Below are 6,572 nucleotides of genomic sequence, written 5' to 3'. Positions count from 1 at the left end.
GGGGGAATCTGGAGGTCTGAGAAACTCAAGACCTCATGGCAGCATACCACTCAGCCATCACGAGCACTTAAAGTCTTTTAAAAATGTTGCAGCGTTGTTTACTATTGGCTCTGTGTGAACAAAAGCTGGAGCCCTGGTGTCTCCACACTAACAAGGCCCATCTGAAAGCAAGAGGGGAAATATAAGCCGGCCTGTGCTTGCCACTTCATTTCCTGACTAGTAAGAGCCTGTTTCCTGTGCATCAGCCTAAACATGGCAGTTCACCAGAGGGACTTTGCCACTTGTTCCCCCTTGAGTTTCCCCTCCACTACTTTTGACTCTCAGCTGCAAACAATTTATTTTCAAGACTAGCTGACTAACAGTTTCCAGATTAACCCCTGATAGGATTCTAATTGAAAATGACATTTTGGAGGATGGACAATGTAAATCAGCCTTATGTTTTGTCAGGTCCAGGCAGTGGTTCAAACCAAGGGAGTGGTTGTGGTTTTTCAGTGCTCTATACCGTTGTGTGGAAAGCAAACTGGAAACAAATTTTCACACCCAGCAACTATTTCATGGCAAGTATAAAGCTGTCTATTTGAGGAGGAGCTGTCTTGCCTACAAACAGTGGTGGCTTTGATTTGTATGAACTCAGAGTTGTGTGCCGCATATGTGGGACCAATCTTGTATCTCACATTTTCCCTGTGAATTCAGAATGGTTAAAGGAATAGTTTGGTGAAGGTTGGGGTTTGCTCAGTGTCATTCAACGTATTGTTCAACCATCTTGGAAAACAAAAAAGTTTCAAACTGCCACACTTGAGGAGTGGAAACCCTCCTGACAGGTAGATGAGAGGAGAATTCATTGTGGTGTACATGCATAAATAGTTACGTAAAGAATTTAAAAAAAGTTCAAACCCTGCCAACTTTCTCACCTTTGCAGACCTGACCAGTCACTGTTAGAAATAAGCATGAATTGGACATTTGCATTGTAAGTTTTGGAAAGATACAGAAATGGTCGGACACAGCCCCTAAGTCCGACTTGGGGATTGTAGGTTTGGGGGTTTTCAGATGTTTGACTAACCAACAAGCACATCGGTTGGAGCGTATATTGTTTTTAGTTAAGTGTAGCACAAAGACTGCAAATGGAGGAACAGGAGAGTCTGCCTTTGCCCAAAGGTAAAAACACATCTGTACCTCTCTGAAGCCCACTAATTAATTAACATGTTTTTTTTTAGACCTGCTCTATTTGAAAAATGTCCTAAGATAACCTTTGTTATGAATTGGCACTATACAAATAAACCTGAGTTGAATTGAATTGAATTGAATTATCACTGTGAGGTTGCCAGGCAACCACAATCATGCTCATGACCCACTATAAAACCACAACTTCCGTTTGGTTTTTAATTTGTTAACTACTTACATTAATCCCTGAGCTTTAGAGGTGCTGGTAGGTGGATTTTGTTGACTGTGGACAGAGCCAAGTTAACTGTTTCCCTGTTTCCTATCGTTATGATATGCTAGGCTAACTGCCTGCTGACTGTATTTTTATATTAACTGTACATATCAATCATCTAAGTCACTGCAAAAAAGCTATTCCTTTTAAGGGAGCAATGTGTAAATCCTGGCCACATGCTCCAAAAAATAGGTGGCAGCATTTCACCTGCTCCCACCCTGAATGCAATGACACTGTTCATGGTTGTTTACAGTTACACGCATAATTGTCCTCAAAAATGTATAGCAAACTTCCCAAACTCTCATAACAGTAATCAGGGATTTGTAAAAAGTCTGAATTCACACTTTGTCAGGTCTGTCTGCAAGACAAAAAGCAAACAAGTTTTGAAATAGTTCATTGTAAAATACAACAAACATACTTTTTTAGCACTAATCCATAAGTACAACTTCCTCACTTTCTTTTCTCCAAGCAGTCTCCTTTTTTGTCCGGTCTCTGTAAATATGAAGTAGCATCACAGAGCTCTGGGTACCCACATTTGGCTACAATAACAACAGTGGATGTCTGAACCTCCGCTGCTGCACACAGGTTAGGAAGACAGACTGAAGATAAATCCAGGCTGGAACTAGCTGGCTAGCATGTTCATTTCAGCAATGCTATCTCAGCAACGCAATACACATATGTCTTAGCCCTAACATTATAGCTATTATCACATTCTGTTGATAATGTTGTTCATTTTTTTAATGTTTAAACAATTATGAACTATAATTGTGACCATATCTTACATATTGCTTCTATAATCTTCAAGCTATTTGTTCAATCTCTGTTACTTTCTATGTAATTGTGAACGCGTTTGCTGTGATATAAATCAGAAAAAAAAGACACAGGCTGTTGTAGTTTTGCAGCTATGGACCTTCTGTTTTATTTTCTACTGTATCTCAAACTTGACCTCAATGTTTTAGGCCAAAACTAGACTGTTACCTCCTTGGAACAGACTCAGAATCAGTTGCTGTAGCCTGTCTCCATCAATTATCCAGATTTCACCACAGTGTGTTCTGTGCCTTTGTTCAGTTTGCAGGGTAATTACTGGCAGGACCTGCTTAAATCTGTTATTTTCCAGATGGCAGGCAGGCAAGACTCGAGAGCTGGTTAGTCCCACCATGTGCTCATGCTGGAGCCTATACAGCAAGCACTTTGCCTTCAGATGGCATGGAGCTGCTATAGGCCCGGCTGAGCTGAAATGGGTCATGGTCAAAGTACTTGCCTTGAAAAAGCCTTGCATCCAGACCCACGCAGACCAGACATGGGGTTTGATTGCAGATGGGCCAGTTTCCTGCAGCCAGAGGGGGAAATGTGGGGTTTAAGGGATTGAATCCTGATTGGATGTGGAGCAGATCTAAAGTTCAAAGCATACAGCTGTGTGAGAGAGACAAAGAGTGAAAGGTCAACAGACTGGATTCGGTGGTTTGTGGAGCTGCACTCGATGAGAGTAGACAATCAGCAGCTGCGCAGTGACAGGGAGATTTACCAATGCAAAGGTCTTCTCACCACTCAAGGATGAGATACTGTTCAGCTGTCTACTTGCTGAAAAGTGCACTAAGAGTCTGGCTATTGTTTATAGCTCTCATATTCATGTGATAAATACATAGAAGAGACATTACATATATGTCAGATGGTATTTTGGGGAAATTCACTTTCACTTCAAAACAGTGGATTTTGTTTCTGTTTCATTTTTTATGCTAAGCAAACCGGTTGCTAGCGGGTGCCTTAGATTCACCTTTCAGACATAACTAACTCTAGATAAGAAAGAACATGAGCATATTTTTTTATAACTTTCCTTTTCAGGGCGAATGAATTTGTTTGGTAACTGTGCATTGAAATGAAACCTTTACTTCACCCCTGCCATCATGTTGTGCCCACCCTTTGTTCTTTCTTCTTGACTTCCCTCTGTCTATTAGGAGAAAACCAAGTCAAGGCTGTGTTCCTTGTTTGGGTTCACTGGATGGTGATGGGCAGCTGTGAAAGGCAACACTTAACATCGAGAGAAACTGAGATGGAGGAGGATGTGTGACAAAGGCAGGCCACAAGAAAGCAAACAATCTTCTTGTGGACAGCAGCAGTCATTGCTTTGTGAGTAACCACTGGAGAGCAATCCATCAAAAAGTCACTTACTTGTGAGTATTTGTCTCACATTACATCACAAAAATCAAGAATTATAATCTCGCTCTGTCAAAAAATGCTACCATTAGGTCAGTGTAAGATTAAACTTTGCAAGTAGATTGTGAAAAGCAGTCAGTATCTTTTCTAAAATTTGATCACAGAAAGGGAACTTCCGCTCATTAGTCCATTAAGTGTGAAACAGGTAAATATTTAACTTGATTAAGTTTTAGTTATGCAAAACAATATTAATTTAATGACATTCAGAGGAGAGTATAGTTACATTTTCTTTATAATGTATAATATATATATATAACCCACTGACAAAATCCAGCCTGTGAGCTGACTGACAAATTACTCTAAGTCCCTCTGAAAAGGCTTAATTTAACTTCACTGACGTTTTACTGTGCCCCAAGTCAACTAGCTCCAAACTCAGAAGAACAAAACATGTGCGCTGAGAAGAGAAAGAAAAGTGAGGAGAATGGCACACAGAAAGACTGGGAGAAAAGGAGAAGTAGAAGAAGGGGGGAAATAGTCTTTTTAGGTTCAAAGGCACTTTGTGCCACATTGGCCCCTGGGGAAATGGGAGTTGCTTGTCATTGGTGGCATTCACCTGTCAATCAGAGTGTTACGGGATCTGATGGGCTCCATGTTGCGGAGCGGAAACCCCCAGCCAAAAGGCACATTGGATGAAGTCACCACCTGTTTATGAAAGCAACAAATCCCCCCTCCGCTGTCTGACTATAGTTTTAAAACTTCTTCTGTGCCAGGATTCCAGTTAATCTATGTCAGTAAGTTTGGTTGTGATTTCTTATTCATGCTTCTAGTGCAGTTAACACCACTACTACTACTACTAAGTCAGATGTACTGTATAGCACTATTGGTGTACTGAATGGTGGAATACAGTATTGAGGTCGTACAGTTTTAAGCTGCTTTACTCGAGTATTTCCATTTTATACCACTTTACACTTCTACCCCACTTTCTTTGCACATTCAGATATTATGTACAACACATTTGATTATCTTATAAAATATGATGCATTTAATATATAGTGTAGAGAGAGAGCTTAAACCACCAAACAATATAAAGTGGTTAAAATAAGCAGTAAAATGTAACTTACACATTAAAGCACCAGTAATAATAAGAATCTGTTTTAACTACTATAACTTGACTATTATATACAATTTATTCCATATAGTCTATTATAACATTTACAGAGGCCATTTTTGTGCATAACAAGTACATTTATTTTTTGATACTTTAACTAATTGAGTTGATAATACTGTACTTTTACTTGTTGTTGAGTATTCTTAAATTGTGGTCTGATCCTTTCTCAACAGAAAATCACAACTCAAGGTCCATTTTCTTACTTTTAACAGATATTTCAACTGTATCCTATTCAGCAGATGGAGTTTGTTCAGTTGTCACAGAGATGGATCTACTGACATGTGAGCTCAGTAGTAAATTTTATCCATAAAACTTACAGGACTTCCTGTTATTTTTGGCAGAAAAGTTAAGTATGAAAGTTCATTCTTGATCTTGGAAATAGTAGCTTGACAAAACAATCCTAACTCAAGAAAATATGTTACTTGAGTGATGTTTTCGCAGACATTTATGGTTTGAAAATTGATCTTTCGAATAGTCTGATCGAAACCTGTAGTTAAACAAATACTCTGAAGACACGTCCCTGCTGTATTCATTCCCTGTAACTCTATAGACACAGAGCATATAACTACCCCCCTCAAGCCCTCCATGCCAGAACAAGGTATAGAATAACAAAGAGGAAAGTAACTGGGGGCACTATAAGTGTTCTGAAATAGGAGACAGATTTCCGCAAGCAAATCCAGGTGGTCTGCTGTCCCACGTCCTCTGTTACTCGTGAAAAGCCACTTTTTTCACTGCCACTGCTGCATTCATATGGAGGACATAAACTGCACTGGAGCCCATCACACCAGACCCAGATTGATTCAGTATGTGACTCTGAATGTGATTTGAACATGCCTGTGGAGCTGATGAAGGTGCTGAGGGCTCCTGTAGTGGTGGCAGAGTTGGTGACTGTAAAGCACCTCAGCTCTCACACTGCTGCCCTCACTCCAAATGTGCTGTTGTACATGTGTCTGCATTACATGTGGGAATGATCTCCGAGAAAGCACTCTGTAAATATGCAGTCAATCAATCAATCAATCAATCAGTCAGTCAGTAACGAGCACATGTAAATAACAGCCATCAATATTACTGTTTCACTGAACACTGCTCTTTGTACAACCTGATTAACGCTCGGTAAGAATAACAGGACCGATATGAATGTCCTTGCCCTGGCTGTAACCCGAGAGCCTAGAGGTGGTACTGCGGGAACGCCGGGGGCCCTCTGAGTGAAAAGGGTCCAGTCAGGCTTGGCCTGAGCCATACAGACCACTACTCACTCCATCCACAGACCCTCACAGCAGGATCCAGCCATCTGGACTCATTTCTGCTCTGACAGGGTAGCTCTCAAGGCCCATCTGTATGAGGGCTACATTCACAGTGGGCCCCAGGAATGTGAGCTCGTCTGGGAGGGAGCTGAGTAGATTTAAGGGATGACGGCACAACGCGATATATCTTTTCACCCTGTACACTGGAGCATGTCATTTCATCAACATCTGTATTTCATTTTTATTGGCCTGGTCAATCTTGGGTTCAGTCAGTTTGGTTTTATTATTGCTTGTTGTTGAGTCATTTAGGCTACAAACACATGAAAGACATGAAATATGTCCAATAATTCTCTACTTCCCTTAAAATCTCAGTCCTATAATTCAGGTTGTTATTTAATTGTTTTCATTCCACAATAGTTGAAAACAGATGATTATAGGGATTTGTCTTGCTGAGTTATTTGTGTTTGCAGAAATGGGGTGTCCTGGAGGCTTAGTGATGCATAATGTATAACTATCAGCAGTTCAATTTCAGCCAGCGATTTTTGTTGCATATAGCCCTCTCTCCTCATTTTTC

The sequence above is a fragment of the Morone saxatilis genome, unplaced genomic scaffold, assembly GCF_004916995.1.
Source record: "Morone saxatilis isolate NCDOM2014 unplaced genomic scaffold, NCSU_SB_2.0 Contig24, whole genome shotgun sequence".
NCBI classification, from domain to species: Eukaryota; Metazoa; Chordata; class Actinopteri; family Moronidae; genus Morone; species Morone saxatilis.
This window is presented reverse-complemented; position numbering follows the sequence as displayed.